This window comes from Ailuropoda melanoleuca, chromosome 11 (assembly GCF_002007445.2).
Source record: "Ailuropoda melanoleuca isolate Jingjing chromosome 11, ASM200744v2, whole genome shotgun sequence".
In the NCBI taxonomy this organism is placed as follows: domain Eukaryota; kingdom Metazoa; phylum Chordata; class Mammalia; order Carnivora; family Ursidae; genus Ailuropoda; species Ailuropoda melanoleuca.
The window spans coordinates 60,253,111-60,266,430 of record NC_048228.1 but is presented as its reverse complement, the minus strand read 5'-3'; the positions used below and the strand labels follow the sequence as shown (position 1 = coordinate 60,266,430).

At 33.0% G+C, this 13,320-nt stretch overlaps 1 protein-coding gene across 4 annotated transcripts in view; it reads right to left on the bottom strand.

Annotated features, from left to right (window-relative positions):
* The window catches only part of TECRL (trans-2,3-enoyl-CoA reductase like), a 110,440-nt gene that overhangs the window by 86,588 nt on the left and 10,532 nt on the right, over positions 1-13,320 (bottom strand). The gene's annotated exons all lie outside the window — the stretch shown is intronic.

Here is a 13,320-nt window from a genome sequence, read left to right as displayed (position 1 = left end):
GGGTCCCCTACTCCTCCGCCATCTTAACCTCCCCCCCGAGAGTTTTATTTAAACACCTCAAGCCATCACAACATTTTTTGACTGCCTGACTTTGCTCATATCAAACTTGCAAACTGAAATTTTTCTCTACCTCTGGTCCTTTTCACTGGCTTATGGATAAAACCCAACAATACTTCAAGATCTATAGCAAAGGACATATCCATGACCATACAAGAAAATATATTTCCTATCACTAAACACATATAGAATATTGTGTTCATTATGTATTTTATTGCTATACTAAAATCTTACACCTATTTTGGGAGAGTAAAGTGAAAAATAAAATTGCATAAAGGATGGCACATAAAAACACTCTAGGCAGTTCTAATTAACATTATTATAATTATATTATATTTAATATTCAATTAAATATTAAAAGTATAGAAATGAGTGCATTGATTTTACCATATTCCACTCTCTGATTAATAGACCAAGGGTGTGCTATGCTATTCATAGAAATTTTTTTTTCTCATTTCTTCTATGCATATGGTTTACTGAATAAAAAGTTCTATGATTTAAGCACAAAATGATGATATTAATTCCCATTTGGGTAGTGCTGTAAATAACAAAAGGACCTTAAAGAATCTGTATGAAAATTTCAAATATTTGGTAACATCGCTCTTGTTTGGAAGTTGTCATAAAATATTTATAAAACTGTTTTTAGAGAGGGTAATATATATTTATATACTTGAATGTATTATACCTCATTTTAATGTTGATAATTTAACTTTTATATTTGAATTATATTTTTTAAAACATGGCGCTTTGTTTTAACATTGTTCATGATTTTATCTTATCGTTACTTTATCACAAAACAATTTTATATGTTGCTTTCTCCGACAAGGATGCCTAAAATCCACATACTATTTCCAGAGTTTCAATTATTTGTCTACCCTTCATTTCAAGGGCCATCTAATTTGGAAAAACAAGTAATTTTCATGATCAATAACTCCTTAGAGTTCGCTGTTGCTCAGCTATCACTTGATGAAGACATATTATCTTGTTTTTACATGCTAGTTCTTCTAAACATCTCTGAAGTCCTTGAGGGCAATGACCTGGTGTTGTTGTACACATCTAATGTGTTTCAACATCTAGTGCACCATATAGCAGGTAATCATGTTTAAAGTCACTTCTGTTGAAATAAAAAAAAAAAAAGCTGTGAGTGCAAAGTCATGTGAAAACAAGTTTTTAAATCTGGTATGAAAAGTCTTCCTCAAGTAGGTTTCTGTGGAAAAGCTATATACTTTACTAGAATAATTTAAAAGAAAGTCTTCTAATTTGATATATGCATTTTTTTCTTTGAATTTGTTAATTTTCAAAACTAAGATTATTTCTCAAACCTACATGTGGAAATGGGTTGTTATTGCAAGCTTTTAACAAAATTTTTAACTTACTTTTTAAAAATTGCATTTGACTTTCACATGTTAGAAAAGTGCTGATTTTGAATAAATCTTTGAGAACTGCCCTAGCTGGAGCAATTTTAGTCAAATACAGAAGAAAAAAAATAATTAACTATTAAATGATTCAGACAGTATTGCTCAATTAACCACCAGACTGTGCTTGATCAACTCCTTCAGCCCTTCAGTTGTACTCAGAGCACAGAGAGGAAAAGATGATAATTAATAGAGTATATAAGACTTTCTCATGACTAAAATCGATGTCTCTGTTGCTTCATCAGGAAGTTTATTCATAATAACTTCTACTTTTTAGCCAGATTTAATACCTCTTAAAAAAGAGAAACTATCATCACAATAATTTGTTCACTTTTATAAATCACAATTAATTTTGCAGATGGGAGACATAAGTATTCTGACATCTGAAATCCTCAAATTCTCTTCATTAATGTTTCTTTCTCATTAGAGGAAATTAATCTTAAAATGTTAAGTAGACAAGGCAAATGGTGTTTGTTAGTTGAATCAAAAATTTACTTCTAATTCCAACTGATCATGATTGAGTTTTGGGTCATTATTACTTTATCCAACAACGTAAACTGATAGATTTTGAAAAAGCTTTTCACATTTAAGTGAAATCTAGGATTTGCTTGAATTCGCCACCTACACAGATAAGAACTAAATTTTAGCTACTTTCTCAGGAACTCCTTGAAATGAACAGATGTCTTTAGAATACTGCTTATCCTGCTTAAAGAAATGAAAATTAAAGGATAAGGAAAAACAACAACCTCTTTGAAATTCATTTGACATTAATTGCAATGCACAAACCAAAAATTGTCAGTAAACTTCGTTTAGAAAAGAAATGTGTCCAACAGTAAAGACACAGAAAAACAGCATAAAAGATGAATTGAATAGAAATGAATAAATACAGAGGCATGAAAACACACACACATACAGGCAAAATATGTAGTGCAGTTTTGCTAACTGTCATGAGCTTTTTGTTCCTCGTTTTGGGGGCCAAAGGAAGAGTACTATCCTGGAGAACCATATTTTAAGATTGATTAATTTAGGAAAGTGAAAAATATTGCTCTAAGAATTTCCATTGGAAAGTTTTACATTAGCAAATGGAATACGTACTTACATATACTGCATATATTTTACTTTGAATGGATAGGAAGTTCTGAGTACACAAATACTATTTTACTAATAAGTAATCTTCAGACCATAACTAAAATATTTTTATGATATATTTTTCAGCTTTATTGAGGTATAATTGACAAATTAAATGGTAAGATACTTAAAATGTGCCATGTGAGGATTTGATATACATATATATTGTTTGTTAAAGAATTTCCCCCATTGAGTTAATTAACGCATCTGTCACCTCACCTTTTTTTGTCTATGGTGAGGACATTTAAGTTCTACTCTCTTAGCAAATTTCAATCATACAACACAGTGCTATCAGCTATAGTCATCAGTTTATACAATAGATTCTCTGACTTTATTAATCTTATAACTGAAATTTTGTACCATTTTACCAACCTCTCCTTATTTCCCCCATGCCCCAACCCCTGGAAAATATTTTTCTACGGTTTCTAGTAGTTCATTTTTTTTTTAATTCCATATACAAGTGATACCATGCAGTATTTGTCTTTCTCACTGTGACTTATTTAACTTAGCATAATGCTCTCCAGCTTTATCCATGTTATTGTAAATCACAGAATTTCCTTTTTCTGATTACTGAATAATATTCCATGTCAGTAATATAGAAAACTGTTCTCTCTTTCTCTTTGTTGTAAGTTTTCTAATGACAAAGGATCTTTAGTAAAGAACTGAGAAAATCATGAAATAATTTTTAACATTTAAATTATCTTTTTAACAAAGTTTTAATCATTTTAATTCAAGTTTCATTGAATGCACTTCTTAAAATAGGTTGTGCCACAAAAAGTGGTTCAAACAACACACGCTTATTTTTCACACACACTGCATGTATATCACAGACTGGCTGATGGACCTACTGCACATTTTCCTCACTCTAGATCTACAGTGAAGAAGCAGACATCGTATGGAACATTGCTGATTTCCAAGGAAGGAGTTAAAAAAGAAAAGGTGGTGAAATTAGATTAGGTTCTGAAAGCTTCCCTCCGGAAATAAATGCATGCCTCTCACCCTCATTTCACAGCACAAAACAAGTAACTTCAAAGAAGTAGGCAAGTTTAATTTTACCAATCTCCTGTGTGAGGACTTGCCAAAAATTCTTAATAAACAGCACTAATGTTTACCAGTTTACCCTTCTGATCATCAAATATTTGGCCCTCTATCCCTTACATTTCAAAATACACACACCATGTCCTCATCTATATATCTATCCTCTTGATGGATAGATATAGATATTTAGATAGGTTATATGTTATATATTTTAAACATTATTGTAGTATTATAGTAGTTGGAAAATACAGGGTTCCTTTAGTATGTGGGGTGATGGGGAGATAGGATATGAAATATAATTCAGTTTCCCTCCTTCACATAAGGTGTATGCTTTCCATCCCTGACCAAGACATTAGTTTCTTGGGCACATGAGAAAAATAAAATTGGTCAGATCATCAAATGTAAAATAAATATAAGATCAACTATTTTGGTTTTTTTTTCAGTTATTTCATTTTTTTTGTTATTCCTTTTTTGTTTTTTTTTTGTTTTTATTTTAATTCCAGTTAGTGCTATATTAGTTTCAGGTGTACAATATAGTGATTCAATAATTCCATACAAGATCAACTATTTTTTACATGAATTATAAAATTACTTCTATCACAAGCATGTCAAGAAGTGTATAGTGTCCATAAAATCATGACTGCAAATAACAATCAAAATTTATTTTTCAATGAATATGGCAGACAGCTTAGCCTCGGTTCCTCATGGTACAAAAGTGATGACTATAAGCCATGGCAGCATCATTTTCCTCATTGTTGTACAGCCAGCATTTCTTAAAAATAACTTTAATCAATTTCTTTCAAAAATAGTTTTGAAGGACATAGGCTTCTAGAGTGCACTTTTCTCATAGGCTTAGTTGTAGAAAAGGCAACCATATCATTTATGATACCAATGCAGACAATTTTAAGTGTAAACAAAATGTTATCATCAAATACAGCATGAAACTGGGATAAAAAAGTGTATTACAGGTAAGGAGTTCTACCACTTCTCTTCTGGACATAAAGCGTCCTAAACAGCTACTATGGACCTTAAAGAAACGGAATGTTATTGAAACCTAGAACTTAGATCAATTTCAATGCTTGATATATACTATTTGATACTCTTTCGTCTATTATTTTGATACAGATTATCATTTTTCACTACTGAAGCGTGTTTGCTAGCAGTCTAATGTTGTAATTAAAGCATTTATCTCCTTTTTGTTTTAAATTAATATGTAATGGAGAACTAGCATTGAAAACAATTAAGAATACTGCTAGCAGTCATAACTAACATCACTGAATGCTTGATAAGAGTCCATCACAATTCCAAGAACTTTACCTTTCTTAAGTAATTTAATTCACATACCATCTTTATGGTTTTAGATATAATGTTATTATCTTCATTTTACATACAAGAAAACTGTGACTCTGAGTGGTTAAGTAATTTATCTGGGTGACACAGCTAACAAGTTACAAGAATGGACTTTGAATGCAAATAGCCTGGTTCTTCACCGTGGTACACGACATAGCAGAGGGGGTGAAAAATGTGAAGGTAGAGGAATGGAGGAAAATGTATTGAATGTTTATCGTTGTAAGCACTGCTTTATGATCTATACAGATAGCACTTGGTCATCATAAGCTACCTTATGAAGTAAATGACACTGAGACTTTTTAAAAGATGAAGAAATTGCGGTCATGAAATATGAATGTCCTCCTGAAGTTACACAACCAGGAACTTAATTAATATGGATTTAAAAAAAACACTTGAGAAAGTATTCACTGTCATGGCTTGCTGTTCATAATATTCATTCCAAGCATTATATTTTGGATATTTATTATACAAATCAATCATTAGCCATTATACAAGTGCAAACAACATTTGTATTTAATAACATAAGAGGATCCAAGCTAGCCACTAAAATGATATGGTAAATATGTGTGGAGCTCAAAAGTATTAATTGAGCACCAACTATGTACCAGTAAATTTTCTGTGTCAGAGAGGAAAAACTCCCTCTCTTTCTCTTCTCTCTCTCATTTTATTTTAAAATAATAGCCAGCACTTACGCAGTATCTTATATGTACCAGGTACTTTTCTAAACATGTGAGCTCCTAACAACCCAGAGGTAGGTACTGTTATCCCCAGTTGACAGAGTGGAGATTGATGCACTTAGATGTTAAGAGATCTGTGTCCTGTCCCATAGCTAATGAGAAGCAGAACTGGTTTAAATACAAGCAGTTTTATACCTGAAGGCACTTTCTGAAATACAATGACATAATGGCACGCATTGAACTAATATTCAATTATAACTAATATTTAAGAAATGAGACAGAATAAAGAAATATATATGTAATATATGTGAGGATAATAAGTTCTAAAAGAAAACATAAAGAAGGTAAGAGATCAGAATAATGGAAAGAAGAAATATGATTCTGATAGGAAAGAAAAGGTATATGAGCAAAAGCCCAAGCTAAAAGCAAACTTGGCAGATTGCTTGAAGAAGATTCCAGACAGAGGTAACATCAAGGACAGAGACCCTGAGGGACCACATCCAGAGTACTTGAGAAACAGCAAGCAAGCCAGTGTGTTCGGAGCAGAGTGAGTTAGAACAGTGTGGTTAAAGTCATGACCGGAGAGACGAAGCTGGAAAGTAATGGACAACCTTCTAGAACATGGGAGAGCAGCTTGGATTTTCTTCTGAGTGATCTATGTAGCTGTTGGAGGGTTTTCATCAGAGCAGTGATATAACTCAAGTTTTAAAAGAATCAATCTGGCTTCTGTAAATTGAACAGTCTCTAGGTGACAATTAAAATGATAATGCAATAATAAATGTATTCACTTATAATAACAAATTCCTAGTTCTATTTCACCTGGTGATGCTGTGGAACATGTATAAGCTATAAGCACAAGATATGGTATATTTACTGATTTGCTACATATACCATGCGTGTTTGGTGAAGACCCACATAGACCAGTCGGTATGTTAGAAGTGATAATGATTTGAACTAGGATATTAAAGTTCAGAGATATATTGTGCATAGAATAAAACGATTTACTGATTGATTGAATGTAGTACAGACAGGGAGAAATTCTAGAGAATTGAAGCAGATTGATAAACTAAGGTGAGACTTTCTCTGTCAGCTCATTAAAGAATTAACTCCACACATGAATTCTCTACTGATAGAAACACTTTGATCATCTTGCAATCACTTGCTGACTGAGTGTTAGTGTCTTCAGCCTCCCAAATGAATAACCATGAGGCAACAGCAGGGATCCATCTGAAAAAAATAGCACATTCCATCACACATGCATTATGTATTATGGTACTCCACATGTTGATCCCTCCTTTTAGGATGCATGCGATGGTGGATGATGTGAGTATTTAGAAGAGACATAATCTGGCAGAGGGGATATGGTGTCATTGTGTGCAGGAGCAGAGCCAGGCTGAGAGTCCAGATTCTTTTCTATTACAGCACAGTATAGACGCAAGAAGAAATAGCTTGAAAATTAAGTATTTTAGTGAAATCGTACTTACATATTTAAATCATGATCTACATGGACCATTAATTTAAGTTATAGGAATTCTATTGAAAACAAAGGTCTAAGAAGACATTATGTTCCCCTGAAACTAATAATACAGTATATGTTAACTAAACCGAATTCAAATAAAAAATTTTTAAAAAGATATTATGTCTATGCAATGCCAGAAATGCTGATTGAAAGTAAAAGCAAATAAGTACATTTATGGATCTCTTTTTTTTTTATATAGTTGTAGGAAAATGTACTTGATTTTTTTTCTTCTCATTTTGAAATGAAGCAGATTTCATTTTAGCCGTCAACAGCTCAGGGTTTGTGGCTGTTTTTGCTGTTTCTATGCTTCTTATAATGTCAAGTTAAAAGAATTCTACATAAAATGTCTCTTAAGGCAAAAGTAGTTTCTCAGGAACTTTAGTGTGAAAAGCTCTTTGAAATTTTCCTATCTGTAAAAAAGAAGTAACATATCTTCTGAATGTCTCAGGGATTCTATGTTAAAGTCCTTACTAAATTAAATTCAGATTACAAATGGATTTTATTAAATGAAGTTAATGAGAAACAGATAATAAATAGATATTCAATGGCACACAGACCAGTACTGACAAATGAAGGATTCAGTTATATAGCCAGTAATTCATCAAATGTTTTGTTAAAAGAAATTACAAGTACATTACAGTTTTATTTTTAAGAAATCAAATAGCCAATAACTGAAAAGTCAGAAACACCCAAACATGAAGTAATATTAAATGTTCATTTTGGAGGCAGGGAAATGTGTAATAAGGAAACTTGAACTGCAATAAGAAAAAAGACAGGTGATAATTAATTCACACTTTTCACAAAATGATGTTAAAATGATTAGTTTATAAGAAGGCAGAGGTACAGCATTCTTGACTTAAGAGTAAGATCAATTCTCAAATAAAATATCCAATATGTTGATGTAATAGGCAGTTCACAATACATCTCTCTAGAGAGAGAACTAACTTCTCATAGGAAAATAAATGAGTGTGACATTCATAGGCTTTATATGGTGACAGACTGGTGGGCTCAGGTTACTTAGTTGAGTCCCAGTAGATCAACAGGGATTGAAAATTATTTGATGACTGCCAGTTTAAAAATCCACTGATAAAATATAACTTACTAATGTTACAGAGCCCGAAAAGTTTGCACATTTGAAACTCTTAAGTGGGTAGAGAATTCATCTTTGCCTTCCTTCCCAAATTCTCCAGAGGTGTCTCTATAGCTATATGCCTCCAGTTAAAGCTTGAAAAGCTGAGGATATAAGGCATTTAGGGGAGATAATTTCTACTTTAGGAGATTGCCCTTTACTGTTAGAGATATCCTCGGGATGATCCGTCAGTGTGCTGGGACTGTTTATAACTGGAGGAGGTTTCTAAAGCCGCTCTCTATTTCTGCAGTGAAAAAGAAAATCATCCACTTGGACTCAGCACGTCGTTCATGCCTCTATTCTGGCTTGTGTCATATTATCTTGTGTTGGACTACTTACCTGTGATTATCATCAAAACACAGAGAATATCTAAAGAGGAGGGAATATGTATATCTATATATATAGATAGATAGATAGATATAGATATAGTATATTGTTTGGTTGTTGTATATATGTATATTGTTGGTTTGGTTTGGTTTGGTTTGGTTTTCACACTGGTGCTCCCAGGTCTGTTACAGTGGAAGATTGGTATTCTTCAATGTATATGAAGAAAAGAAAGAAAAACAAGAAAGAAGGAAGGAGGGAGGAAGGGAAGAGAAAGGTGATATTCTAGGGTTCTGCCCTTGCAAGATATTCTTGTAGGAACTTGATAATCCTTTGAACACACGTTAAGGGTAATATCACCTTCAAATAATGATTGCCTCCAAACCTTTGAGCTCTTACCATATAGCCATACACATAGCATAGTTTTCACAGCAGATGGTAAGATGCAATGTAAACATACAAAAAGTTCAGGTCACTCATATTTATGAATAATTATGCATATTCTAACAGAAATATAAATTTCATCACTGCTATATTCTATGTTGTTAAGAAGCACAAATGTGTATCATGAGGATATTAATTCTTAAGTGATATCAATGTGTTTCCACTTTCTGCGATATTATACCTTCAGACCTCTTGCCCTGTAGCCTTTAAATAAAAACAAAAAAAAGCAAAAAATGGAACGTTGATTTCTTAATGTTACCTTAAATTACTCTCATTTGTTAAATACTAATGTTACGAGTAATAGTACAGGAAAGAAAGTTGTTACTGGATAATTTTGAACACTAAGGTCTATAAAAGGAACAATTAAAAAAAAGTATGTTGTATTTAAGTAACATTAAGTTCACAACAACATGTTCAGTAATGATTTTGATAGTTCTTTATCGGGCTACCCAAAAGTACCAGTAAAATGTTAATCTGGACAAGATACACGCCTAAAATATAAAATCATTATTTATTTTGAAAAAAGAATCAAAGAAAAACACAAAAACCAAAACAAAATTATTTCTCAGAAATACATTATGTAAGCACAAATTTTAATCTCTTTTTTGTTTGAACTGTTAGATCATGAAAGAACTAAAAACTCCTTCATCATGTACTTTCTGATACCTAATACACTCTGCTCATCTTCAGGTTTTGTCAAGAGTTTAGCTAAGCTAAGATACTGCTGCTTTGGCTTCTGTTTGTTTGACCAAGCAGCCTGCAGTGACCTTCACCTGACACTAGCCCTTCAGACAAGAACATGCCCAAGATAGCAGCCCTCAGAGTCACAAGTCAATGTCCATTCTGATAGGACTTTTCCAACAGCCCTTGGGACTAACAGTCTCTTCTGTTTCCCAATGACCCTTATTTATGTGCTCCTAAGATAAGACTTCATTGGGGCTTACCAAACCCCCTTTTTTTGGTTTGAATTGACAACTCAGCCTTAATCCAGGAACCCCTAGCACTCCACTCACACACCCTAATAAAGGCATGTGCCTCAGCTCCTGTCTGTCTATATCTGCACCCTGTCTTCTCTCACCTCCCCATGTATCTCCTTGAAGCCCGCTGGATACTTCCTCCAGAACCTGTGAGTAATAAACTTCTCTATTTTCATTTCTCTTGTGGTCCGTTGCCAAACCTTGACTCACCATCTGGCACCCTGTGCTCCACTTAGTGTGTGTTAATTTGACAAATTCATAACAGGTTTATATACAGAAGATTGCCTTGATTCATAACAAGTTCAAACAGCAAAATCCCTGTTAAATCAAACCTGACTGAAATAAAATAGTAATGGTATATCATATTCCCTTTACCTATAATGCCACATTCTATTCTATCTTACCCGGATATATACATTTGTCTCAACTATGTGGACCATAACCACATTTGATAGAAACTACGGTATATTTATTACATAATTATTCCATTTTGTTACATAAAGGGTGTTGTCTAGTAAAGATTAAATTAGAAATATATGTGTATATATTTATTACTTTAAAGCTCAAGTGTGTCCTAAAGATGTGCCCAATGATTTATATGTGATTTAAATTGTTTTTTACTTACTCCCCCCAAATATGGGTTATATGGACATAAAGAAAGGAAAAAAAAATTAACTTCAATTAACTTCAACATTTTATTACAGTGTGAAAATTTTGTTAAACCTTCCTTCATTTTGTAGTTTTTAATATATTTAAATGATGTGAAAATTTTATATTATTTTTACATTTATTATTTTAGATTTACATTACATTTTACATTGTATATTTTACATTTACATTAAAATTAGATTTTAATTTGTTAGCAATATTCAAGGCTCTGGGCCATAGACATTTCCTTACGGAAATCCCTACTAGATGGCATTCATTCAGATGACTCCAGTGACATAGCTTGTTTCAGTAAAATTTAAGGGAAAAAAAAAATAAGGACATTCATTGCCCAATGTCCCAAGCTGGTTAAGTGTGAGAGGTGGCTGAGTACCTTCAAAACCAAAGCAGAGCCCAGGATACTTGTTAGTTATATTAGTTTCTGGTGTACAACATAATGATTGGGCAATTATATACATTATGAAATGTTTACTACAGTAAGTGTAGATACTATTTGTCACAATACAAAGTTATTACAATATTATTAACTATATTCTCTATGCTGTACTTTTCATCCCTAAGACTTACTTATTTTCTAACTAGAAGTCTGTGCATCTTAATCCCCTTCACCTATTTTGCTCATCACCCCACCCTCTGGCAACCACATTTGTTCTCTGAATTTATGAGTCTGTTTCTGTTCTTTGTTTTGTTTTTTAGATCACACTCATAAGTGAAATAACATGGTATTTTCTTTGTCTCATGTATTTCACTCAGCAAAATATCCTCTAGCTTCAACCATGTTGCAACAAATGCTAAGATTTCATTCTTTTTCATAGCTGAGTAATATTCTGGCGCTTGTGTGCACTGCATCTTTGTGTGTGTACCACATCTTCTATATCCCTTCATCTATTCCCAGACACAGGTTTCTTTCAGATCTTGGCTATTGTAAATAATGCTGCAATAAACATAGGAGTACATACTTTTTTTCTGATTAATGTTTTTGTTTCCTTTGGGTAAATATCCGGTAGTGGAATTATTGGATCATATGGTATTTCTATTTTCCACACTGGTTGCACCAATTTAATTTCCCACAAATAATTCATGACGGTTTCCTCTTTCCACATCCTCACCAAAATTTGTTATTTCTTGTCCTTTTGATACTAGCCATTCTGACTGGTTTGAGGTGATATTGTGATTTTGATTTGCATTTCCCCGATGATTAGTGATGTTGAGCATATTTTCATGTGTCTATTGACTGTATATCTTCTTTGGAAAATGTCTATTCAGGGCTTCTGTCCATTTTTTAATTGGATTATTTGGGTTTTTTGTATTGAGTTGTATGAGTTCTTTATGTATTTGAATATTAACCCCTTATTGGGTATATCATATATCTTCTTCCATTCAGTAAGTTGCCTTTTTGTTTGGTGATGGCTTTATCATAGTGCAAAAGATTTTTAGTTTGATGTAGTCCTAATTGTTTTTGGGGGGTTTTTTTGTATTTGTTTTGTTCTGTTTTGTTTAAAAATTTTATTTATTTATTTGACAGAGAGAGACAGAGCAAAAGCAGGGGGAGTGCCAGAGGGAGAGGGAGAAGCAGGATCCCAGACGCAGCCGGATCCTAGGACTCTGGGATCATGACCTAAGCGAAAGACAGATGCTTAACCAACTGAGCCACCCAGGTGCCCCAGCCTTTTTGTTTTGTTGATGGTTTTCTTCATAGTGTAAAAGATTTTTAGTTTGTTGTAGTCCTAATTGTTTTTTGGGTTTTTTGTTTTGTTTTTGTTTTATTTTGTTTTGTTTTTGCGTTTGTTTCTCTTGCCTGAGAAGACAGATTCAGAAAAATACTGATAAGCTAATGTCTAAGAGTTTACTGCCTATTTTCTTCTAAGAGTTTTATGTTTTAGGGTCCTACATTGAGGTCTTCAATGCATTTTGAGTTTGTTTTTGTGTATGGTGTGAGAAAGTGGTCCAGTTTCGTTCATCTGCATGTAGCTGTCTAGTTTTCCCAAAACTATTTATGAAAAGACTGTCCTTTCCTCATTGCATATTCTTGTTTCTTTTGTCCTTGATTAATTGACCACATAAGTGTAGGTTTATTTCTTTTTTTTTTTTAAGATTTTATTTATTTATTTGACAGAGAGAGAGACAGCCAGCAAGAGAGGGAACACAAGCAGGGGGAGTAGGAGAGGAAGAAGCAGGCTCATAGCAGAGGAGCCTGATGTGGGGCTCGACCCGTAACACTGGGATCACGCCCTAGCCGAAGGCAGACGCTTAACCGCTGTGCCACCCAGGCGCCCCTGTAAGTTTATTTCTAAGCTCTCTATTCTGTTCTACTGATCTGTGTTTATTTTTGTGCCAATACCATACTGGGGTTTTTTTTGTTTGTTTTATTTTATTAATTAATTAATTTATTTATTTATTTATTACCAAACTGTTTTGATTACTGCCACTTTGTAGTAGAAATCTGGGATTGTGATACCTTCAATATGTTAATTCTTCCTGGGATGTTCTTTCTTTCTCTCTTCCTTTCTTTTTCTTTTTTCATTCATTCTTTCTTTCTTTCTTTAATTTTATTTATTTATTTGAGAGAGAGAGAGAGAAAGCTCATGCATGCATA